General features: G+C 43.8%; 1 protein-coding gene and 1 non-coding gene across 20 annotated transcripts in view; one reads left to right on the top strand and one right to left on the bottom strand.

Annotated features, from left to right (window-relative positions):
• Nucleotides 1-26,732, top strand: part of RGS6 (regulator of G protein signaling 6) — a 615,519-nt gene that overhangs the window by 65,619 nt on the left and 523,168 nt on the right. The window lies entirely within an intron of this gene.
• On the bottom strand, nt 2,627-2,918 carry LOC148776403 (signal recognition particle RNA). Its single transcript, XR_016038384.1, has one exon.

Here is a 26,732-nt window from a genome sequence, read left to right as displayed (position 1 = left end):
ATGGGCTTGATCTTCACAAGAGAGGTGGTAGGGAATTGTCTCATATAGCTGAACAGAGCGCCACAGAAGAGCTCAGGTGTCTAAGGGTGTGTGGATCGTGGATGATGCACAAAGCACAATTCAGGGGACTTGGGTCCTCAAGACCCAGAAGAGGGAGTGCTAAGTTGCTTCAGTCACGTCCTACTCTTTGCAGTTCTGTGGACTGCAGCCTTCCAGGCTCCTCTGTCCATGGGATTCTTCAGGCAGGAATACTGCCATTCCCTTCTCCAAGCGATCTTCCCTGTCTCCTGCATTGTCAGACAGGTTCTTTACTACTAGTGCCACCTGGGAAGCCCAGGATAGGGTTGAGAAGATGGAGTAGGAGGGTAGGTGGAATGCCAGGATGCGTGCTGCATCAGAGGAGTCGAGAGAAGGGACTGTCTCCAGGGAAAGGACCGGCAGGCAGTGTGGCATGCTGTAGGGGGTGGAGAAGTCTTCACCAGGGGCCACTGGGTAGAGTAGCGTGAGTAATGGAGACAGAAGCCTGGGGACCAGCCTCATAAAGAATCTGATACATGAGGAAGAGAGGAGAAAAGCTGGTAGATTGACATTTTTGTTTTAAGGTTGATTAATTCTTCACTGCCTATACACCACACATGATTTAGCATGTCAGGATGTCTCCTGACTTCTCCACTCCCCCACCAAAGTGGGTGGAACGAGGAATATCATCTAGATCTGGATTCCAGGCTTCGTTCTTGGGTCCCTTGTTTGTGTCTGACTTGACTGTGCCTTTGGCTCTGCTGGTGGTCTCCGCTGACAGTCTGTGAGGTCGGACACAAATGTGGGCAGTTGTTAGGCCTTTGCTCAGAGCCGTGAGACTCGGCTAATACATTTGGAACACGTAACTGGTTCCTTTCTCAGTCTCCACTCAGTGGGAAGAAATCAGTCCCTGACTTTGAAATTTCGGAGGTTATACATTTGTGGAATACCAAATCAGTGTGTAGATGATTTTTGTCTTACCTCACTGGATTCCTTTAAATTCCACTAGAGAATGGCTATGCCTGGCTATGAAAATTTAGTCTCCCCAGGGTTTTGTGGGTTTTTTTTCCCTAGAAAAATATAGGTATGCCCAAACCCCAAAAGGAACTAAATATTTTACATCAGTGCTTTCTGTGAAATAAACAAAAGCAACACACTCAACAACAGAAACAACAAGGCAGACAAACTCTGTAGAGTTGCACATGGAAACGATGTCTTCAGTCTGCATCCAGGGCATTTTCTCTTCTTTCCTTTGACACCTCGGCCTTTGGTTTCTACAGCATAATCAGCTTGGTCTCAAATGACTTATGAAATGGATGTAAGGAGAGGTGACTTGGATTAATATTTTTCCCTCGGAGGAATTCACTTCCTCACTCCCATATTTAAACAGCTGTGTTATACTTAAATGGCCCTGAGCAATGTTTCTCCAGAGCTCTTTAGAGATTAGAAGTGTTATAGTACTCTTTCGCATGTTTATAGGACTTCGGTTGTTGAAGTGTTTAGACAGCCATTAATCTCATTTGACCTGACAACAATTTATGAGATAGGCAGTGCGAGTATGGCCATGAAGCCCATTATTGCAGATAAAGGAACTGAGATTCAGAGTGGTTAGTTACCTAGCCCAGGGTCACACAGGCTGGGGGCAGCAGATTCGAGATTGAAGGTCAAGTTTCCCACCTCCCAATTCATTATTTTTTCCTTTATGCTTTGGGTGGCATTTTTCACATTAGCATTTTCTTTCATTCTTAAGCACTTCAGGATATAATGTTTGTGTAACATCAGGTTGGTTTCTGGTAGTACATTGATTGTGGAGGGCCAGGAGCAAGAAACCACAGACTTTAAATGACAGGTACTCTTATTGGAGGTTTGGCCTTTATTGAATGGAGGACTCTTGTTAAGGGAAGGTATGCATTGATATAAGAGGCTTGCCAATCTTTCAAAAAATGGAAATTTCTGCGCTCCTTGGGGATGGCTAATGATGATTATGGAGGAGTCTGCCAGTGTGAAGTACTTTATAAACCCTGGAGAAGTGGCAGAGGACTGTGTACTTCTGAGGAGATAGATTTTTACATCTCTTATTCTCTGGGCACTGCTGCCTTTGGCGTGCACTTGTTCGTATAAATAAGCCTGTTTTGCTCCTCTTTTAGAAATAATCTGTTATCTAGCTTCATGGTAGTTTTCTGTATGTGTGAGCTTGTGCTTCAGTTAAATTAAACACTCATGCTACCGCAAAACTGAATTTAGTGGCATTACAAATATCTTAGCCCTCGAGTAGTCTTTAAATATTCTTAACCCTGGGAGCTGGCCCAAGCAACAGCTTACTTTTTTTTCCTGTACCACTCAGCATGAATTACTGCTGACCAAAGATACGTAAAGTACAAATCAGTGAGCATTTTGTTTCTGTATTTTAGGGAATGAGATAGTGAGTGAAAGAAAGCCCCTGGATGAGGGCTTTAAAATATTGTCATTGCTCTGTGGACTCAGGGAGCTGAGGCTGCTCTTTTACTCATTTGTTGATCACCTTGTTGATCAGCTTTATTGAGATATAATTCACATATCAACAATTCACTCATTTATTTTTTATTTTTTTAAATGTTTAAAAATTTAAAAGAGATGGGATCTTGTGCTATTACCCAGGCTGGAGTGGAGTGGCTATTCACACTATCCCACTACTGATCATCAAGGGAGTTTTTCCTGCGCCATTTCTGACCTGGGCAGTTTGCTCCTCCTTAGGCAACCTGGTGGTCCCAGCTCCCGGGAGGTCATCATATTGATGCCAAACTTACTGCGGACACCCAATTGGCATAGTGCACTACAGTCAGAACTCCTAGGCTCAAGTGATCCTCCAGTCTCAGCTACCAGAGCAGCTAGGACTACAGACACACATCACTGTTCCCAGCCATTCATTTATTTTTTAATTCTATTATTTTTTTGTGTGTGTCTGGAGAACAAGTGGTTTGCTTTATTATTATTTTTTTATTGAAGCAAAATTGGCTTGCAATACAGTATTAGTTTCGGGTATACAACATAGTGATTTTATATTTTTGTACATTATGAAATAATCACCATTATAGGCCTAGTTACTGTCATTATACAAGATTGTTTTAGTACTATTGACTGTAATCCCTTTGTTGTCCATTATTTCCCCATGAATTACTTATTTTATAACTGAAAGTTTTTTATGTCTTAACCCCCTTCATATGTCACCCAGCTCTCCTCACCCCTTACCCCTCTGGCAAACTCGTTTTTTCTCTTTATCTGTGAGTCTGATTCTGTCTTGATTTGCTTGTTTATTTTTAAAAATTTCACATATAAGTGAAATCATATGTCATATGTCTTTCTTTGACTTATTTCATTTAGCATAATACCTTCTAGATACAGCCATGTTGTCACAAATGGCAAGATTTCATTCTTTTTTTATGGCTAAGTTCAGTTCAGTCGCTCAGTCGTGTCCAACTCTTTGCGACTCCATGAACCGCAGCATACCAGGCCTCCCTGTCCATCAACAATTCCCAGAGTTAACCCAGACTCATGTCCATTGAGTCAGTGATGCCATCCAACCATCTCATCCTCTGTTGTCTCCTTCTCCTCCTGCCTTCAATCTTTCCCAGCATCAGGGGCTTTTCAAATGAGTCAGTTCTTCACACCAGGTAGCCAAAGTATTGGAGTTTCAGCTTCAACATCAGTCCTTCCAGTGAACATTCAGGACTGATCTCATTTAGGATGGACTGGTTGGATCTCCTTGCAGTCCAAGGGACTCTCAAAAGTCTTCTCCAACAAAAGCATCAATTCTTCAGCACTCAGCTTTCTTTATAGTCCAACTCTCACATCCATACATGACTACTGGAAAAACCATAACCTTGACTAGACAGACCTTTGTCGACAAAGTAATGTCTCTGCTTTTTAATATGCTGTCTAAGTTGGTCATAACTTTCCTTCCAAGGAGTAGGAAGTTCTATATTTGGCTAATTTTTTGGTCAGCTTCATGATACTTCAAATTGAGACAATTAAAAAACTTTTAAAATTGTGTGACTCTTGCTGATCCCTGGGTTCTCCCCTTCCCCCTCATATATGTCTCCTCCTCTATGAGAAAGATAACAAGAGTAACCAGCTGAGCAGTTGCAGAGCCTATGAATGGCTGAGTAATATTCCATTATATAATTACATGTGTACATACGTGTGTGTGTCTGTGTGTGTGTATATGGGTGCTTAGGTTGCTTGCATATCTTGGCTGTTATAAATAATGCTGTAATGAATGTTGGGGTGCATATATCTTTTTGAATTAGTGTTTTCATTTTCTTTGGATAAATACCCAGAAGTGGAATTAATGAATGATATGGCTTCCTAGGTAGCACAGTGGTTAGGAATCTGCCTGCCAATGCAGGAAGGAGTTGCAAGTTTGATCCCTGGTTTGGGAAGACCCCCTGGAGGAGGAAACGGCACTCCACTCCAGTACTCTTGTCTGGAAAATTCCATGGACAGAGGAGCCTGGTGGGCTATAGTATCTGGGGTTGCAAAGAGTCAGATATGACTGAGCACGCACTTTAGGAAGATTTCAACATGGCTCAATGTTTTATCAACTCTGAGTTCTTATTTATGTTCTGCTGATAACATTTTGCTGTCAGGGTGTTAGAAATGTAAATGGGTGTGCATCTAGTTGGGAGGGCACTTATAAATCAGTAGAGAAACAGTGAACATTTCCATGAAAAGTTGGCAAAAAGCATGGATGTGTAATCACAAAGAAGAAGTTCAAATGATCTTTAAACATTTTAAATGGCATTGTCTTAATGTATTGTTTGTTTGATGTTTGATGATATGAAAATTAAGAATGCATTAGCTTATAGTACTCAGAGATGGTAAACGTGGGGGCTGGAGACATTTGTACCCTCTTGGTTAGGGTGTTGGTATAACCCTATGTTATTAGGGTATTGGCGTAACATTTATGGTGGAACATGCAGCAATCTGCATAGAAGTTCTTCAAAAGTGAATTTCTTTTGACATAACATACCTAATTCTAGAGGTTAATCATGATGAAGTAACTGCTAAGTATGTAAAGGTGTGTCCATAAAGGCATCAACACTGAGCTTTGTTGACAATGATGGAAAATTGGGAGCAGCATAAATGCTCATCTGTAGGGATTGGTTCCATAAGTTATGCTACATGCCTGTTCTGAAACTCTGCAGTCATTCAGAATATTGCAGGTGTACACGTGTTCACAGAGGAAGATAGCCACCATATACTTTTAAATGAGAGAAGCAGTTAACAAACCAACATGAGCCATTTTTGCATTAAAATCATATTTGCATTTAATGTGCCTGTAAGAAAAAGACTTTGTTGCTGAGAAAGAGTGAAGGCAGGAGAAGGGGCCAGCAGATAGAAGGTTGGATGGCATCACTGACTGAATGGACATGAGTTTGAGGAAACTCCAGGAGATAGTAAAGGACAGGGAAGCCTGGCATGCTGCAGTTCATGAAGTCGCAAAGAGTCAGACATAACTTAGCTACTGAACAACAACAGTAAACAGTGTATTTTTTCCGACTGGACGTCCCAGATGGCTCAGTGGTAGAAAATCTGCCTGCCAATGCAGGAGGGACAGGTGATGTGGGTTTTGATCCCTGAGCTGGAAAGATCCTCTGGAGGAGGAAATGCAACTCACTCCAGTATTCTTGCTTGGAGAATCCCATGGGCACAGGAGCCTGGTGGGCTGCAATCCATAGCTTCACAAAAAGTCACACATGACTTAGCTAACTGAGCACAAAAGAATTACATGTGAATTCTGCTTTCTACCTCATACTCTTCTCCATAATATTTAGACTTTAAAATGCACTGCCTGGACATGAATTTAATATTTGTGTGTTAATTTTATATTCATGAAAAATAGAGAGCAATTTCCAAAATGACATATTTCCAAAATTACACACACACACACACACACACACATATGCACATCTATATATACAGGGAGGCCTGGCGTGCTGTGATTCATGGGGTCGCAAAGAGTCGGACACGGCTAAGCGATTGAACTGAACTGATACATACATGTATGTGTGTGTGGTATATGTATGTCTCTCTGCCTGTCTATCCAGCAGTCTAAAAAGGTACAATCTATAATCCAATTAGTGGTTATCACTAGAGCTTAGTTGGTAAAGAATCGATTCCTGGGTTGGGAAGATCTGCTGGAGAAGAGATAGGCTACCCACTCCAGTATTCTTGGGCTTCCCTTGTGGCTTAGCTGGTAAGATTGCAGATTCTTGCCTGCAATGTAGGAGACCTGGGTTCAGTCCCTGGGTTGGGAAGATCCCCTGGAGAAGGGAAAGGCTACCCACTCCAGTATTCTGGGCCTGGAGAATTCCATGAACTGTACAGTCCATGGGGTTGCAAAGAACGGGACATGACTGAGCAACTTTCACTTTCACTAGACTTTAAGGTCATGTGTGACTTTCTTATACTTGTTTACAGATTTTTGTAATAAGAGTGTATCACTTATAATGTTAAAGAAAAAGTAACTTTGCAAAGAGTCGGACACGACTGAGCGACTGAACTGAACTGAACTGATGCTTGTCTGATGTAGTTTTTAATCCACTATTAAAACCGTGCTTTGCATCTGTTTCATGTGAAGTGTCCTTTGGTTAGCATTTCTTTCTTCATCTCTCATTTTTCTTGCCTTCTTATTGAAATAATCACTATTATTTGTTGAAAAGTTGTGTAGTTTACCGTATTCAGTCAGTTCAGTTCAGTTCAGTTCAGTCGCTCAGTCGTGTCCGACTCTCCGCGACCCCATGAATCACAGCACGCCAGGCCTCCCTGTCCATCACCAACTCCCGGAGTACACTCAAACTCATGTCCACAGAGTCGGTGATGCCATCCAGCCATCTCATTCTCCGTCGTCCCCTTCTCCTCCCGCCCCCAACTTTTCCCAGCATCAGAGTCTTTTCCAGTGAGTCAACTCGTCGCATGAGGTGGCCAAAGTATTGCAGTTTCAGCTTTAGCATCAGTCCCTCCAATGAACATCCAGGATTGATCTCCTTTAGAATGGACTGGTTGGATCTCCTTGCAGTATAAGGGACTCTCAAGAGTCTTCTCCAACACCATAGTTCAAAAGCATCGATTCTTCGGCGATCAGCCTTCTTCGCAGTCCAACTCTCACATCGATACATGACCACGGGAAAAACCATTGCCTTGACTAGACGGACCTTGGTTGGCAAAGTAATGTCTCTGCTTTTTAATATACTATCAAGGTTGGTCATAACTTTCCTTCCAAGGAGTAAGCGTCTTTTAATTTCATGGCTGCAATCAGCATCTGCAGTGAGTTTGGAGCCCAAAAAAATAAAGTCTGACACTGTTTCCACTGTTTTTCCATCTATTTCCCATGAAGTGATGGGACCAGATGCCATGATCTTTGTTTTCTGAATGTTGAGCTTCAAGCCAACCTTTTCACTCTCCTCTTTCACTTTCATCAAGAGGCTTTTGAGTTCCTCTTCACTTTCTGCCATAAGGGTAGTGTCATCTGCATATCTGAGATTATTGATATTTCTCCCAGCAATATTGATTCCAGCCTGTGCTTCTTCCAGCCCAGCGTTCCTCATGATGTACTCTGCATAGAAGTTAAATAAGCAAGGTGACAATATACAACCTTGACGTACACCTTTTCCTATTTGGAACCAGTCTGTTGTTCCATGTCCAGTTCTAACTGTTGCTTCCTGACCTATAGGGGAATTTATTCCGACTTTCACACTTGTTATCAAATGGTGTTCAGCTCAGTTCAGTCGCTCAGTCGTGTCTGACTCTCTGCGACCCCATGAATCACAGCACGCCAGGCCTCCCTGTCCATCACCAACTCCCGGAGTTCACTCAAACCCATGTCCACAGAGTCGGTGATGCCATCCAGCCATCTCACTCTCGGTCGTCCCCGTCTCCTCCCGCCCCCAACCTTTCCCAGCATCAGAGTCTTTTCCAGTGAGTACTTCCCTTTTATTCACCATATTTCCTCCTCAAATCTGACCTTTACAGGAGGCATTTCCAAGCACAGCATTTGTCATCTACTATTATGCTTTTGATTCATCTGTTAAATGGTAATGTGTCCTCCAAAAATATTGATATTAAAGTAAGTTGTTCCATAGCTGCTCTTAGGAAGAGCTTTGGGGTTATTGAATTTACCAAGCAGGTAGGATATACAAAAAGAGAAATGCATAGGAAGCTTCGAGCAGGCTGAGGCTCTTCCATGTGTCTGAAAGATCTCAATGAGCCCTAAATTACATCCAGATCACCTCCTCTGGCACAACAACTTGACTCCTGAGGGTAAGCTGGTGGTAACTTCTCCCATGTGTTTTTTAATGGCCCTCATTAAATTTTCTTGTAAGTCGTTGTTGATGGCTGTCATCCCATTAGACTTCCAGAAAGGCAATGTGCTAGCCATCCACCAAGATGGCCCCCAGTGAGCCTCATCTCCTGGTATTCATGTATTTGAAAAATAGATTATGACAGAAGTGATGGTTTGTCATGTCCAAGATTAGGTTATAAGTGACTGAGGTTTCCATCTTGGGCTCTTTCTCTTGGACCACTCATTCTATGGAAAGCCAGCTGCCATGTTGGGAAGACAGGCAGACAATGGATGGAGACACACTCAGTCATGTGGCAGCAACTAATAAGAAACGGGGGCTGCAACAACCACCTGAGTGAGTTTAGAAGCAGATCTTCCTCCTGTTGAGCCTTTAAATGTTACAGACCCTGCCCAGCAGCTTGACTGCACCTCATGAAGGACCCTGAGCTGAAAACATCTGTCTAAATTTAGGCTCCCAAGTTCTGACCCTCAGACAGCATGTGAAGCTATATATGCTTATTGTTTTAATTGAGGTGGCTTATTACACAGCTATAGGTAACGAGTAAGATTTTGGTAGTAGTAGTGGGGTGCTGATGTAACTAAACCCTAAAATGTGGTAGTGGCCTTGAATCTTGGCGGAGTACAGTGTAAAAAGCTGTAAGGACTTTGAGGAACAGGTTAATAAAAGCTTAACGTGCCTTGAGTACATTGTCTATAGCACTTTGGGCTTTGAGGAGGCTGCTAGTAAAGGCTTACAGGAAAATCATACCAAGAACAGGAAAAGGGAGAGCCTCTGTTATGTGGTGGCAAAAAATTTAGCAGTACTGGGGCTTGCAGGAATGTGGAAAGTAGAAAATGTACCTGATGAACTAGGTGATATGGTTAAGGAGATTTCTAACTGAGTGTTGAAAGTGCCTTCTATTTTTTTTTTTTTTCATGTTGCTTATGGTAAAATTGCAAGGAGAGAGAGACAAGCTGAAGGCAGAAGCAGTCAGCAAAAAAGAGCCAGGACTAGCTGTTTTTGAAGATTAACAGCAAGAATTGGCTTCTAAGCAAAGATCAAATTTGGGCCACTTTTAGGAAAAACAATTTCCAAAAGTGAAGCCAAGGGTGTGACTGTAAATTTTTCTTAAGGTCTGAGGGATCAAAGATGATGTCTCACAGTACCAAGCAGCCAAAAAGCCCTCCGAGAGATGAAGGGTTTGCCTTCACAGATCCTCTCGATCAAACAACAGCGTTTCTTGTGGCCTCAAGGACATGGGGCAAAACCCAAGGTGAGGGAGGACCCAATGCAGAGTGGTTGGTGGGTGGGGCTTCCGTCTAATGGAATAAAGCGTAAAAGGAGTCACAGAAGACCTTCTCAGTTTTTGAGTCATACTTGGAGAGATGCCATCAGCTTGAAATGAAAGAAGCATAGACAGAACGAAATGGAGAGGTCTTCGGACCCCCCCAGGGATCAACAAGTAGGAGTCAAGCTGAGGAAACTACCCAGCTACAGATGTGTTTTACCCTTCATGAAAACCAAAGGATGACAGAGAGGCCACAACCGAAAGTCCAGGGGGTGGAGTTAGGGTCATAGAGAACTATTCTCAGACCTTAATTCTAGACCTAATTAAGGAACTAAAAACATTTGCTTGGGATTCAGAATTGCTACCCCTGTGTGTTCTCCATCCCCACCCCCCACTTTGTGAGCAGGAGTGTTTGTAGGGGCTGCCTTCTGCTTGTCCCACTGCTGATTGTTGAGTGCGTCTTCCTTTCGTCACTCATGTCTATAGATTGAGAAGAACCATATGTTAGGGGCTACAGTGGAGAAGTCTCATCTGTACCGGGACCTGATTTAGATGACAAGGGTCTGGACTTGGAACTGATGTTGGATGGGATGAGACTTTTAGGGACTGTGGGAGGGGTTGGTGTATTGTGCAGGTAGGAGGGATGTGAATCATTGGGAGCCAGAGGCCGGGCTCTGGTAGGCAGCCTCCAAGAAAGCCCAGCGTGACCCCTGACTCTGGGCACCCCCTCTTCCCACTTTGTACTAGAGTTGGTCTTAGTCATTGTACTAGACCAGCAGTGGAAGTGATGCTATGTCACTTTGAGATAAGTTCATTAAGACTAGGGCTTCCATTTGGGGCAGGTATTTGCTGTGTTGGATGACTCACCATGGGGAATGCTAGCTGCCATATGTTGAGGATGTGCAGGCAACCATGTGGATCCCACAGAAGGGAGAACTTCTAGCCTGGAGCCATGTGTGAGAACTTTCTTATGGGCATACCTTTAGCTCCAGTCAATATTTCAGATGAGGGCGCCCTAACTGACACCTTGACTGCAAACTCATGGGATACTGCGTATAAAAGGACTCACATGGGAGACCTGACACTGCTATCCTTAGAAAGCTCTGTCTGCAAGATTGTCTCTTGGCTGGCATCTGAGAGCTTGGATTTAGGGAGGGTTTCCGCCATTCTCTGGGGCTTTCCTGGTGGCTCAGCAGTAAAGAATCTGCCTGCAGTGGAGGGGACATGGGTTTGATCCTTGGGTCGGGAAGATCCCCTGGAGAAGGAAATGGCAACCCACTCCAGTATTCTTGGCAGAATGATTCCAAGGACAAAGGAGCCTGGTGGGCTCCAGACCTTGGGGTTGCAAGAGGGAGACATGACTTAGTGACTACACCACCACCACCACCACCCACCATTTCCTAATTGACGGTGAGAGTGGTTTGCTGTGCCTAAACTGTGCAAGCAATATTCTTTATGTAGACACCTGCTTCTATTAATATCTGGGAGCTTGGAGTTTTGGTATGTGCTAGACAGATGGTGGGTATGAGAACAGCCACCGATAAAAACCTCAGGCACTAAGTCTCTAATGAGCTTGCGTGGTAGACAGTGTTTCACAAATTGTAGTCACATTACGATGCTGGGGAATTAAGCCTGTTGGTGGAGAGAAGACTCTCAGAAGCTTGCACCTGGTTTCCTATGGACTTGACTCCAGACCTTTTTGCTGATTTAGCTGTGATAAATCAGAGCTGAGAATAATACTAAATGAGTCCTGTGATTCCTTCTAGTGATCACTGACCCTGGGGGGTGTTTTGGAGACCCCCAGCACAGGGCCCTGAGCCAGAGCCACCTCTTCCGAAACTGTGAGATAACAGTTGTTATTTTTAAGGCACTGAGTTTGAGTAGTTTTAATCCACACAGCCACAGATAAACTAATACAGGAAGCCAGTCATTTCCCTCCCCCGGCATTTAGCTTAGTGTCTGGGACATAGGTGTTAAAGAAATATTTGTTGAGTGAATTGATATTTCTACCTCTGAAGAAATTGATAGCCCATCTGGCTGCTTTGTGGGAGAAACTGCAGTCCTGACATGGTATAAGGAAGCAGGCTTCCCTTTGTTTCCCTTTGTCTGGAAGAACCGGTCTCAGGGGCAGTTGTCCGCCTTTTAGCTATCACTTCTGACATCTTCCTTTGTGGAGAAGACCCATATGTATAAGACTTAGTATGTGGTCATCAGACGATGTTTCTTGTAACTTCTTAGGTCCCCTGATTTTTTTCTCTCTCTTTTGTGCCTTGGTGCTGATGACTATTCTTACCATTGAAATAAAAACTTCTTCCTTCTAAAAAATTAATTACCAAGTGTTTCAGGGCCTTATAAGATATTAACATTTCTCTATTCAGTCTTGCCTCTTCATCATATTATTGCCTTGATAGAAGTTGAGACAAATGAACTTTTCTTGTTTTACATTGTTCCCTCCTCTGCACACTATCTCAAAATAGAGTTCTATACGAAGATAGCGACCATTTAGGCTAAGATCGGTTTCATGTGGGAGAAAAACCTAAAATACATACTAGAAGTAGACTTCCTCGAGTTATTTATGGTTTCTTGGAGAAGTATTTTAATCAGAGGGTGAGTGTGTGTGCTCATGCGTGGGTCCGCGCGGGTGCACACACACACACACACACACACGCCCTGATTGATTCCTGTGGTCATCACCAGAGCCTTTTCCTCTCTTCACATCTCCCTCAGTCTTGGCAGATGACCTTGATTCCTATTTCCCTGATAATCTCAAGGTGATCAAGTAGGATCTCTCTCATTTGATCTCCTTTCTACCTAATTAAAAAATTCCCCCCTCTTTTAATAAAACGTCATCTATCCTTCTTTTATACCGTCCCCTCTCTAATCTTTTCTCTTTCTTCTAGAACATTATTTTTGGCTTTTCACTCTTGCATTTCTTCCTCTCTCTACCAGTTTCTATACGAATGTTCAGATTTCTCCAACACTAAGTAGAAGAACTGTCGTTTTCCTTAGACTTGCTTTCTTTTGGAGCTGGAATTCCATGTGTTTCCTTTATTTTCCTGCCAAGCCTAAAGTTAGTCCCTTCTGCTGGCTGCCTCCACTTCCTCATTCACCCATCCACTGCTTCCCACAGAAAACCCACTGTTACCTTGCCACTCTGAAATTTCCCTCCAAGGTATTTTAATGACCAAGTCTGTTAATCCTCCACCTACCCCTTCCCCGCCCGCCATCACCCCATGCAGACTGTTTACCTTCCTAAAGCATTTATTGCTTTCTACTTGTCAGATTCCGCCATCTTCCTTTCTGTGTGAGGTTCACGTGTATAAGGATTTGGGTGTGGTCATCAGATTTTAGATCGATCTCTTTTGTCTCTGAGGCAGTTTTATATGTGGTGAAGAATTTGGACCAGAAGAATTGGACCAGAATTTGTTTCATTAATTTTTACTGGAGTATAGTTGCTTTGGGAAAAGGCAATGGCACCCCACTCCAGTACTCTTGCCTGCAGAATCCCATGGATGGAGGAGCCTGGTGGGCTGCAGTCCATGGGGTCACGAAGAGTCGGACACGACTGAGCGACTTCACTTTCACTTTTCACTTTCATGCATTGGAGAAGGAAATGGCACCCCACTCCAGTGTTCTTGCCTGGAGAATCCCAGGGACAGGGAGCCTGATGGGCTGCCGTCTATGGGGTCACACAGAGTCAGGCACGATTGAAGCGACTCAGCAGCAGCAGCATAGTTGCTTTATACTAATGTGTTAGTTTCTGCTGTTCAGTTCAGTTCAGTTCAGTCACTCAGTCGTGTCCGACTCTCCGCGACCCCATGAATCACAGCACGCCAGGCCTCCCTGTCCATCACCAACTCCCGGAGTTCACTCAAACTCATGTCCACAGAGTTGGTGATGCCATCCAGCCATCTCATTCTCGGTCGTCCCCTTCTCCTCCCACCCCAACCTTTCCCAGCATCAGAGTCTTTTCCAGTGAGTCAACTCGTCGCAACAGCGAAGTAAATCAGTTATATGTTTACATAAATCCCCTCTTTTTGGGATTTTCTTCCCATTCAGGTCACCACAGAGTATTGAGTAGAGTTTTCTGTGCTGTGCCACAGGTTTTTAGCTATTTATTTTATGCGTGCATGCTAAGTCACTTCAGTCAAGTCCAACTCTTTGTAACCCTGTGAACCCCCCAGGCTCCTCTGTCCATGGGATCCTCAAGACAAAGAGTACCAGAATGGGTCGCTACGCCCTCCTTCAGGGGATCTTCCCAACCCAGAGATCGAACCTGTGTCTCTTATGTCTCCTGCATTGGCAGGCAGGCTCTTTACCACTAGCGCCATCTGGGAAGCCCCCTTTTGTTTTATACATAGTAGCAACATCAATAGTGTATATATAGCCAATCACAACCTTTCAGTTCATCCCACCCTCACGTCCCCCTTGGTATCCATATGTTTGTTCTCTATGTCGGGCTAGAATTTGAATTGTGACTTAAATGTTTGCTAAATGTGTAAGTTTGAGCACGTTCTAAGCGCAATTTATTATCTGTAAACTGGGGATAAAATCAATACCCACATGGCTGTATCCTGTGAAACTAAGTGAGTTATTATGTAGAAATACTTAATAGTGCTTGGCATAGAGTAAATAAATAAGAAACTTTAGCATTCTTGTCAGCGTCTGTCCCTTGTGGAGTAAGACAAGTTAATCATCCAATAGCTTCTGTAAAATTAAGGTGGTTACATTCTTCAGTAAGATAATTAAAGACTCGGTTTCCCAGGTCTAATGCCCAGGAACCATGAACATGGCAATCTCAACATGTGGGCGTTTATAGCAATATTGGGTAATCTTGCAGATTTAAAATGTTAGTTGGAGCCCCTTTGTAGGCAGGCCTCTATCGTGACAAATGAAGGGAGAATTAAAGCATTCTTAGAAGAAATTTGTCATTGGTTCTGTGAACAGCGTAGTTAGTTTACCCCTACACTTGATGAGGGTAGGGACGTGGCTGTTTCAGGTCACCATTAGTACATCAACCTAGCACTCAGCATAGTAGTCAGTCAATAAATGTTGGACTTCCTTGGGAGTCCAGTGGCTAAGAATCCACCTTGGAATGCAGGGGATGAGGGTTCTATCCCTGGTTGGGGAACTAAGATCCCACATGCTGGGGCGACTAAGCCTTTGTGCCCCAGAGTGCAGGCAACACCACTAGGAAGTCTGTGTCACGCTGAAGGGACCACATGATATGGCGAGGATCCTGTGTGCGGCAGCTAAGACCCGGCAGACCTAAATATGTAAATATTGAAAAAAAATACTCGTGAACTAAATATTCACGAGCAAACATATCTCTGCTTTGTTGAATGTACTGCAATGTATGTTTTCAACAGAATGCAAGGTTTGTGCTGAACTGGTGATGGACAAGGGAACTCTTGTCCGCAGAATGGGATGGGGGCTTGCAGACTTTTCTCTATTTTTACTGGCCTTGAGGGTGAACAGCTTCAGAAATCATGCAGTTGCTCTGGTGCATGCCTCCCTCTAAGCTGATCAAGCTCTGATTCCTCTGACGCTCCCTCGTTTCCTCGTGGTGTCTTGTCTTTATCGCAGCTGCTGCATCCGATCTCACTGTGAAAATAGCGTTTCCTTTCTACTGACCCATGGGGTTCAGTGTTTGATTAACAACTTTTCCATTTTCTGTGCAGAATGCCTAAGTAAATCCCCGCTCTGGATGCTGCAAGGATCTGCAATAATTCACAACCATTCTGTATTGAATGGCATGCTCTTTGTTAGGATATTGTGTCATTTATAATGCTGGCTCCAATGTTGCTTCTAGCTGTGTGGTGTGTTGACTCCCATGTTAGGTGACATTGACAGTCAGGAGAGGAGTGACATTAGTTGCTGCTGCTGAGTTTTAAAAAAAATCAGATTTACAGTATAAATGGATTTTACTCTCTTCAAAGTAGTGACCTCGGGATATATGTAATCCTTTGATGCTTCTATTGATGTGGCTATTGCCCCAAACATTTCCGGAATCCTTTTTTTTTAAGTTTTCTTTTGAGCCCGTGGCATATTCTTCGGAATATTTTCAAGTCTGACAAATAGTCATCTTTTGTAGGAAGCTTTGATTTTTGGAAAAATGAAAACGTCGTTGGCCTTGAGTCCAGCAGCTACAGTGGGTGATGGGGCCAAGGAGCACTGGTTCTGTCCAAAGCAACATAGGGTTTTAGATGTCTTTTCATCATGTCCTAAGACTGGTATGTTTTTGTTTCAGACAGCTTTTCTTTTATTATTTCCATTGGTAAACATATCTAGCCTGTAGAACACGCTCGGACTCTATATGACAGACAGGTATGTTCCCAGCCCTGATGTTGAATGAATGCTAACTATTTTTTCCCCAAGCCAATTCGAAGTGTGAGCTTAAGCTTCAATGATGCAGGTTAACCATTAACCAGCTCAGACCACAAATCAGATGTGAAGATGATCCCACTGTGCCTGGGTCAGTGTTGCACTAGAAGAAAGGAATCCAAGTGGCTGAGTTTGCATTCTCTGGCTTGGCAGGGAGTTTTCTTAAAGACTTATATGCCTCCCAAACAAGCTGGGCATAAATTTAATTCTTCGCTAAGATAATGGCTGCTGCTGCTGCTAAGTCGCTTCAGTTGTGTCTGACTCCATAGATGGCAACCCACCAGGCTAGCCCTGTCCCTGAGATTCTCCAGGCAAAAACTCTGGAGTGGGTTGCCATTTCCTTTTCCAATGCATGAAAGTGAAAAGTGAAAGTGAAATAGCTTAGTCATGTCCGACTCTTAGTGACCCTATGGACTGCAGTCCACCAGGCTCCTCCATCCATGGGATTTTCCAGGCAAGAGTACTGAAGTGGGGTGTCATTGCCTTCTCCATAAAATAAGGGCAAAAAAATTCAAATTTTATCTAACTTCCTAATTATGTAGATTGTGGATATTCCTTTTTGTGATCAGATGCTAACATTTTGCTCTATTTTTTGTGTTCTTTCTTGTTTCTCTGGAAAAAAAATGTATTTTAGGCATTCTTAAAACCTTCCCCTGCCCCCCATGCCCATATGTCACCTACCCTCCCTCTGTGGCTTTTTGGAGGTAGTGTTTTAAAATTGACATGAATTGTATTTATTATACTGTATGTGGTTTCCCTCTGACTTTTTTTCTTTTTTTGAATGCTTATCCATGTTGATTGGTTTAACTGCTCTGTGGTATTCCACCTTCAGAATTGTTTTGTCACACCAGGCTCTTTCAAAAATATTTGAAATATATTTCAGGAATGTGGAAGCCTTGTTTTGCTTTGTTGAAATTACTCAGATGTTTTACAGATACATTATGAAAATTTGTCCTCTTATGATAATGTCTTCTCAGCCACAAACATGTTATAGCTGTGTTTATTTAGTTCTTTCTTAATGTCCTTCAATAGAATTTCATAATTTTTGGTATGCTTTTCTTCTATACCTTTATTAAATGAATTTTTAAGTATCCTATACTCTGTATTGCTATTGTTAACAGCATCATTTTATTATGTTTTCCTATGTTGCTGGTGTATAGGAACATTCTTTGTTTTTGTATATCTCACTAAACTCTCATTTATTTTCATGGTTTATCTGTAGATACTCTTGCATTTCTAATGCATTCAGATATGTTAACTTTTGATAATGATATATATAAAGTTTCTGTGATGAAAGGAAAACTCTTTCTCTACTGACAACACGTGTGGATTTTCCACATATTTCAATTCTCTGATTTTCTGTGAACCAACTGGATGTCCTACAATTTAGTTCAATTCTGGCATTAACTAGCTGGAGTTAGCACAGACCCCTCAGAACTGCCCCCTTCAGATGCCAAGTCTGGGCCTCCCATACTTTTGACCAGTAGTTTCCAGTGGCCCCCTTCTGAGTTCAGTAATTTGCTAGAATGGTGCTGTTTACTTAAAAAATAATGCACAATGTGAGAGTCGTGAGTTAAGTTTTATTTGGGGGCACAATGGGGACTATAGCTCGGGAGACGGCACCTCAGCTACCTCTGAGAAACTGCTTCAAAGAGGCAGGGGAGCAGGTCAGTATATATGTGATTTTGATGAAGGGTGAATGCATGCAATCAAGCACATATTTTTTGCAGAAGATTTCTGCTAGTCATAAGGAGCAGTCATCGTCATAAAGGATTTCAGTGCTTTTCTAGATATGAGGATATACAAGAATTGGGCTCATGAAATCGGCTCCTGAAAATATCTAACTGTCTGAAGACTGTTCTGCCAGTTTTTCCCAGAGCACAGAATGCCTCGTTTCTGCTTCCCTCCCTGAACTCCTTTCACGGAAATATTGAAAATCAGCAGTTATAAGAGCACATGATTTAGTGCTTATAGAGGTAGATGGTTAGTGACAATGATAAGTGTCCGTTTGTACTTAGCAACATGCAAATCTCAGGAAAGCACTGGACTTACTATCACCAGTTTATCGTAGGGATACAACTTAGGAACAGCCAAATGAAAGAGATATAAGGGCAATGCATGGGGGGGAGGGTGTACATGGGGCTTCCAGACTCTCCTTAGGCACATCACCCTCCCAGAACCTCCATGAGGTCACCTACCCAGAAGCTCTCCAAACCCTATCCTTTGTGGTTTGTGACTCCATGCGACCTAGCTCCTCTGTCTGTGGGATTCTCCAGGCAAGAATACTGGAGTAGGTCACCATTCCCCTTCTCCAGGGATCGAACCCAAGTCTCCTGCATTTCAGGCATATATTTTTTTTAAAACCATCTGAGCCATCAGGGAAGTCCATGTTGAACATCAGGAGTGATAGCAACCTTTCTTGTCTCATTACTGACTTTACATGGAGAGCTTGTAATGTTGTGCCATTAAGAGTGATGCTATTGAGACTTCCCTGGTGCTCCACTGGTTAAGACTTCACCTTCCAATGCATGGAGTGCACGTTTGATCCTGGTCAGGGAGCTAGGATCCCACATGCCACTTGGCCAAAAAACCAAAACATAAAACAGAATCAATAGTGTAACAAATTCAGTAAAAGCCTTTAAAAGTGGTCCACATTGAAAAAAATCTTAAAAGAATTATGCTATCCATAAGTTGGTTAGCATGCAGCCTTTATTGGGTTAAGAAAATGTCCTTCTAGTCTTAGATTTGTGAGAAATATTTTCTTGTTTGCTGAATTCTGTTTTCTTTAAGAAATCATAAGTGAATGTTGAATTTTATCAAACGTGTTTGATGTCTGAGATCATTGTTGTTTTTTTCCTCCTTTTAAATTATATTCTCTCAAACTTTTCTATTATTTCCAGTTCTTGGAGGCACAGTCCTCCTGTTCAGTGTGGTTTTATCACTTGTGAGTCTCCCGAGTCTGACTTTTCTGTGGGAACAGTCTGCAGCATGGGTTGTGGGTGTTTTGCTCTCATTTTTCCCTTGCCCATTATTGGCCCAGGACCAATTTTTATGCTTATTTCTTAGGTTTGGAATTTCCAAACCTAAATTTATACCCCAGATTTCCAGAGGAGAGATATAAGGTTCAATTTTTTTTCAGGAAGCTTTTAGTTTTCCTCTCCTGAAGCCAGAGATAGACAAATGAGCTGAGCTGTTAGGGAAATCTTTTCCAGCCCCCTTTTCCTGTGATCACAGCTCTCTGCAGGGCGTCCTTTTAGGCGGAATCTCCTCTCTCGGGGCAGGACTCTCGGGCTTTGCCTCCCGTTCCCAGGTGTGAGTTGTCATCTACGCCCTCACTTCCCCTGCTTCACTGCTATTCTGTTCCTTCCTCTGCCGTGTACTGCCCCTCAGTCCCAGGAGTGGCTGCCCAGTTTGATTCCTCTGCTTAGTTCTGGTTTTGTTGTTTTGCTTCTAGCACCAGTTAATTCCTCCTCTTTCTTGCAGGTTCAAGTATGCATTAAAAATACCGTATCTGATATTTCTAGGTGCTTATAGCAGGAATGTTTGAATGTGTACATCATCTTAGCTCACCATCTTGGTGAAATGAGAGATTGCCATATAAATGCAGTTTCAGCATTCAACATACAAAAGCAAAACAAAACCCAGTGAAACAAAAATCGAAACCCCCAAATCAGATCCCTAAATGAACTAATCATGAACTGGGCAGCATACAAAGTCTTCTGATATTAGCTCATGCAATTCTTACAAAGACCCCATCAGTTCAGTTCAGTTCAGTCGCTCAGTCGTGTCTGACTCTTCGCAACCCCATGAACCACAGCACGCCAGGCCTCCCTGTCCATCACCAACTCCTGGAGTTCACTCAAACTCATGTCCATTGAGTTGGTGATGCCATCCATCCATCTCATTCTCTGTCGTCCCCTTCTCCTCCCGCCCCCAATTCCTCCCAGCATCAGAGTCTTTCCCAGTGAGTCAACTCATCTCATGAGGTGGCCAAAGTATTGGAGTTTCAGTTTTAGCATCAGTCCTTCCAATGAACACCCAGGATTGATCTCCTTTAGAATGGACTGGTTGGATCTCCTTGCAGTCCAAGGGACTCTCAAGAGTCTTCTCCAGCACCACAGTTCAAAAGCATAGATGAGTAACTGGCCTAGCAGCTTGTCAGGGGGCAGAGCCAGGTAAGGAACTTGGCTTTCCCTGACATTCCCTCCTCTTCAGTGGTCTGAACATCAGTAACACTAAGGATGAAGTGTGCCCCTTCTCACGGTGACTAATGTGAAGATCATTTCCCATCTCATATTCCTAATATATTTACACAATCATCTCACCTGGTAATTCAGGAGTAGAATCATGATTGTGTCTGTCTATGAGAATTTACAGTTTTGGGTGCGTTTAAATTAAAAATCTGAAAATCAGTTGCCTAAGGGCTTTTTAACAGTTGTAAAATGGAACATGAATACACTTCCTTCTAAGCACAGTAAAGCGCTAGGGAATTAACAAGGGGCCCATTGTTTTCCATGTTGACTTTGGAGAAATGTACCTTACTCTAGCCTGTTGAAACATGTTTTAAGGATGTATTGTCATGCATGTGGTTTCTGGAAGACCACATACAGGTGAATTTTTATATCCCCTCTTGGTTCATTTATTCATCCTCTGAAATCAAGGCCTCAGCAAAGATGGAGTCAATAGTCATCATATTTTGTGATTGGGGTTGTCGGTAGCTGATGTTTTAGTCTCGGTTAATGGCTGAGGACTCCAGGGCACTTCAGCTTGTTCACAATCTAATTTAGCAGCATCTTAATTTGAGTTGAAAATCACCTTAGGAATTTGTGCTTGGTGCTTGTGCGAGCATTTGGGAGCACTGCATGTTACCTGATGTTCCCTGAGAGGAGGGACTTGGGCAGCCATGGCTTGTCTGAGCCCTGATCTCTTGGGGGAGGTTGAGAAGCGGTAAAAGTTCTATTCTACCAGCCGCATAGACCCATATCACTATGAAATTGTGTTAATGACTTTGCCAATAATTTTCTCAATGCACAGTAGGCGTATTTGCTGGAGGAGCTGATTTTGCAATCCCTGTGTATCTGGAGCAGTCAATTATGAATCTGTTAATTAGCTTGATGTTTGGTCTCCCAGCTAAGTGAGCTCTTGTGAACTCTGCCAGAACCTGAATTTACAAATGATCTGACAAGAGAAAAGGGAAAGACTGGGCCAGAGAGGCCATTACAGGTTAACTTCGTATAATCAGAAGTTTACTCAGCACAATCGCCAGCCTTTTTTTGTTGCCATAAGATACCCGTTCTTCTCCTTTCATAGCTGCTAACCTGTCCTGGATGAACTGGTTTTGCCTCCTGTTTTTTTGTTGTTCTCAGTATCAACACTTAAAAAAACCTATGGCCACGTGGTCCAAGGCCTCCCCAGGGGCACTTCTCTTCCCTGCTTTAAAAGGCAGCCCAAATTTCTAATCTTGGAGAGTCCATTAATTCTTCCTCTTCCTGGTAAGAAAACTGGAGGGACTCTTCCAAGGTTCAGCACTTTCCATCTGCCTTTCTCTTTACAACTTTTGAGATGTTCACCAATAAATGCTAGTATTTACTGAACATGTTTTCTGTGCCAGACACTTTTGAAAGCACTTTAATAACAATGCTCTTGTTACTCAAAAAGTCAGACAGGACTGAGCGACTTCACTTTCATATTACTGAGCACCTATTGTGTGCCAGGCACTGCTCTAGGCACCGAGGAGTGGAACAAACAAAACAAAGGTCACCCCTCCGGGAGCTTGCATTTTATTGGGCAGACAGCCAGAGAGTACAACTCATCAGTAAACAAACACAGGCTGTATCAGACAGTTACACACAGGCCCTGAAAGAGGAACGGGGGCAAGTGACAGTTTGTGTAGGGCTAGCTGGGGAAAGCTTCTTGGGTGGGGAGAGAGCAGAGTCTCTGAGGAAATGACGGACCAAGCCGGCTGGGCTTCAGGTCTCCTCCCTGAGTCTTGCTGACTCAGAGCCAGGGGGATTGGGAGTCCTTCCCGTCTCTCTCTGCCCACTGCATCACATACTTTCCAGATCCTAGTCTCTAGGCTTGAGGCCCAGCCCTCCCTCCTCTTTCCTTATTCAGTCACCAAACCTCTTTGACTTTCCTTGGAAGTCTTTGTGGCATCCTTTCCACTGCCTTTGTGGAAAGGAAACCACTGCCTGGCTGAGAGCCTTGCTGGTCCATTTTAGAATGACTGTGGAAGTAGAAGTTGCTCAGTCATATCCAACTCTTTGTGACCCCATGGACTGTAGCCTGCCAGGCTCCCCTGTCTGTGGGATTCTCCAGGCAAGAATACTGGAGTGGGTTGCCATTTCCTTCTCCAGGGGATCTTCCAGACCTAGGGATCGAACCTGGGTCTTCTGCATTGCAAGCGGATTCTATACTGTCAGAGCCACCAGGGAAGCCCTGAATGACTGTAACTGATTCTTAAGCATTCTCTCTGGGCTTCTAGGCTCTCTTCTCACCAATCTGTTATCACCCAAATGCTGGAATATACATGCCATTGTTTGTTTGTTCCATAGGGTACTGGATCCCCACAGGAAATTATTATGATTATATTATTATCCCCATTTTACAGATGAGGAAACAGACTCCCTCAGAGTCACTCACTGATCCAGGAAACAGTTCAATCAGAATTGACCTCAGGTCCAGTTGAATCCACAGGAGTCTTCTAGCCAGGAGCCCAGGCTGCCTCTCCCCTACCCTTGTGTGTGATCAAGACCATGCTTTGGTCTCTCCTTTGCTCAGAATCTTTCATGCTTCCCATCATCTGTGGGGGAAAGTTCAAATGTTTTTGAAATAGTTTTCAAAGTCTTTCACCACTGGGCCAGGCTTCACCTGTCTTCCAGTTTTATCTTTGAGTTCTCTCCTATAACACCTTCTGCCAGGCACACAACAGTGTGTCCCATTGTCAAGCACAGCTACACCTGTGCTCACACAGGGGGCACTTTTTCAATTTCTCTGTGCTGACTCATCCTCCACACAGCAGCTCAGACTGCCTTCTCTCTTACCTTCATCTGTGTCCATCTATCTCCAGCCTTAGGAGGAGTGTCCTGTTTTAAGACAATCCTAACATCTGAGGATGCTCTGGGCCATCCTTTGACCCCTGGTAGTCTTAGTTCTGATCACCAACTGGCCATTCCCATTGATTTCCTGAGTACTTTTCCGTGTGTGATCCTAAAATATTGAGAAGACTTATATGTCCAAAGTGAGCATAACTTTCTAAGGAAAGGTCTTAGGAGATACATACTTATTTCACTCAACCTTTTCAGAGCTCAGAACACATTTGGAGGAGCCCCATTTGCTAAATTGCCTTCCAGCTACCCAAGAAAGCCAATTTCCTTCTTTTAATAGCTGCAACTCATTTTTGGACCCATGATGACATGAATCCAGTTCACTCACCCATCTGAATCATCAGTAGGGACTCCATTTAAAATCTGACAATTTCCCTAAATCAAATCCTCCCTCCTGAGATTAAAAGTAGATATTCACTAGAATGTGCCGCAGGACATTCTGAAATAAGGGTTCTGAGAATGTTGGCTTAAAATGCCAGGGGCTGAAGCTAGGAGAAAGGCAGGACTGGAATCCTCCTCTTATTCCTTGATTACCCGCCTCACTTACCCGCCTCTTAGCAGAAGGCAGAAAAGGAAACGCAGAAGGAAAAGGGGAGCTAATCAAGAGGCAGTTCGAATCATGGGGACCAGGTAAAATGTAAAAAGAAAATGAACAAAATTTTCTGCTGTATCCAAGCCCTCCTCAGGGGAGGAGAGAGCAGGAAATGTAATTTCGAAAATGGAATGAGGACCTGTCCATTGCAATCGGGAAGATGAATGCTGGAGACGGAGGAATGAGATGGAAAGGCCTAGGTACCCTGGGACAGGGGAGTGCCATTTATTTGCAAATAATTCTCTACAGATAGAGGAGAGGACTGCCCAGAGCGGGAGGCTAAGGAATAGAGGGCTTGGTCCAGTTTGGATCAAGAGCTTGGTCTTTACTCTCCTGGAACACCACTGCTCTGCACTTTTCTCTACAATGAGCTCGCTGAGAGCTGCCACTGAATTTTATTCTACTGTGTACATGCAGTACTTAGCACTCGTCTGGGCCCTAGTAAGGACTCAGTGCATATTTGCTGAGTGAATAAATACAAAATACTTGGTTACTGGAAGAGGTTGAGAGGCTCCTTCTGCGTTATCATTTCTGATGGTGGCCACCAGGTGGTGCCTTCCTAAGTAAAAGTGGCTCAGTTACATCCAACTCCGTGACCCTTGGCAGACTCCGCGAGCCTGTAGTCTGCCAGGCTCCTCTGTCCATGGAATTCTCCAGGCAAGAATACTGCAGTGGGTCATCATTCCCTTCTGCAGGGGATCTTCCCAACTCAGGGATTGAACCCAGGTCTCCTGCATTGCAGGTGGATTCTTTTTGTCTGAGCCACCAGGGAAGCCCTTTTAAGAGCAGGAGCAAATGAGACCTTGAATCTCGGGTGGAAGTTTTGAGAGAAGTCTTAGGTCTCACCTTGAACTTGTGTGGAGTGTGTGCCCTCTGGCAATTCATCACACTCTCTTACTCCTCTTGTCAGATGTGCCTGCAGAGTTCAGACAAGTGGCTAGCCCTGACTTTCTTTACTTGGAGTCTGTGTCGCAAGAGGCCCACAAGAATCCTTCAGGAAGGTTTCATTTACGGCTAACCTTTGGGACGTGAGACCCATCCCACCCCAGGCCACTGTGTCCCATGGGTTCCTGTTGTTTCCCATTACCCTCCCTGCTCACCCAGAGAACATGTACTCCCATGGATGCTGTATTTTCTCTGACCTCTTCCCCCAAAGTCATTTATGGCCTTACACCCAGCTCTAACAGCCTGTGGGTTGAAGCACTGGGCACCCCTGCCTACTTTAAGCTGTTGCCTGGTGGATCTCTGCCCTGTTCCTGTGGTTTATATGTTTACAGTCTCAGAACAGTTCCACAGGATAGGCCGAAAGCAGAGTGGCAGCTCAGCAGGCTTGCAGAGTGACGTGGCTAGTCCTTGGGAGAGGAGATTCAAGCCCAGGGCCAGCCGCCCCTGGGTCTTAGTGCAATTCACACCCTGTGAATGCAGTGCATGTGTCAGTTCATGCCGAGGCAGGGCCAATAATGACATTACAGCATCCACATCCCGAGAAGCTAAGTCTTCTAGGAGGATAGGTACATCAGCGGACACCCTCAGCTCTGGTCGGAGCCTCTTAAACAGTGCATAAATACTCAGCCTCCTTTGTGCCTATAAACCTAAATAAGGGTCCTAAAGGTTTTGATGGGAAAGAGCTGGGGATGGAGATGCTGAGTGAGACTGTATGTGTGCTTGTGTGTGAGAGAGAGAATGTTAAATTTTATGAAGACCTAGAAAATGATCATTTTTGCCCAGACTTGATTTGGGCAAAGCCACAGAGTACATGGACTTTATCATGAACCTCCAGCCCCATAGAGTCCTCTGCCTGCAAAGAGCCAATTCAGTGTCTGAGCGCCCCCTTCAAAACTGAATCCGTCCTGTGTCTCCCTGTCTCTGGTTTCTGCTACATAAATTGCAATAAATTGTACAAGGTTAATCAAATAAACAGATCAATATATGTGTGCATGCACTCTCAATCGTGTCCAACTCTTTGTGACCCCATGGACTGTAGCCCACCAGGCTCCTCTGTCCATGGGATTTCCCAGATAAGAATACTGGAGTGGGTGGCCGTTTCCTTCTCCAGGAGATCTTCCTGACCCAGGGATTGAACCTAGGTCTCCTACATTGGCAGGTGGGTTCTTTCCCAGCTGAGCTACAGGGGAAACCTGGATCAACATAAAGCACTTGATAAATAGTGGTTCTTTTGGGAGAAAATGATTTAGCTTTATCTCCAGGCAGAGGGGATGCCACTGTTGGGAATATCAGGAGTGATGGGTCTGTGAGGTGATGGGGGAGTGGAGGGAGGAGAAAGGAGGAAGGCAGAAACCTTAGGGTCATGATGGAGGCTGAGGTGAAGGGCAGACAGGAGGAAAGGGGATGGGAGGAGTTGGGGTCAGGAATGCCTCTTGGAGTCTTTTATTTTGGACCTTACTTATGGCTTTTTATTGGGCCAAGCATGATCCTTCTGGGCTATTATGGGCTTCAGTATCTACTTTGAGCCTTTCAGGAACTCTCCACATAGTAATATATGTGATTTATGCCTTTGAACACTTCATGTGCTAGAAACCGGGCATTATTTCCACAATCCTCAGAGAAGCCTTGGGGGAGGTACTGTTATTCTTTCCTCCCACCCTTCTTTCAGTGAATGAAATGGAGATTCAGGAAGTCCATAAGCTAGTAAATGTTAGAGCCAAAATTCAAAGCCAGGACTGTGTGATTATAAAGCCATGCACTTAACAGCTATATTGCGCTGTGAGAAGAATGTGGCAAATCTTAAAATAGCACTCATTATGAGTAATCTTGCAACCCCCCCACCGCAACTGATTTATTCATTCAACATGAATGTGCCAGGTGTAGTAGGTAGGGGGGGGTATAAGATGAATGAAACAGGCAAACCTAATTGCATGGAGTTTACTCTCAGAGAATAAGAAAATAAAAGTTCCCACAAACTTAAGAAAGGTCTGATTGTTCTGTGACCATGGTAACAAGTAGCCAGCAGAACCAATTTTCAGTCTGTTCATTTGGTCAGCAACAACACTTGTCTTTGTGAA

This window comes from Moschus berezovskii, chromosome 9, assembly GCF_049115385.1.
Source record: "Moschus berezovskii isolate FMDL1 chromosome 9, NW_MosBer_1.0, whole genome shotgun sequence".
NCBI lineage: Eukaryota > Metazoa > Chordata > Mammalia > Artiodactyla > Moschidae > Moschus > Moschus berezovskii.
Note: the sequence above shows the minus strand (reverse complement) of the source record. Positions and strands in the feature narration are given on the sequence as shown.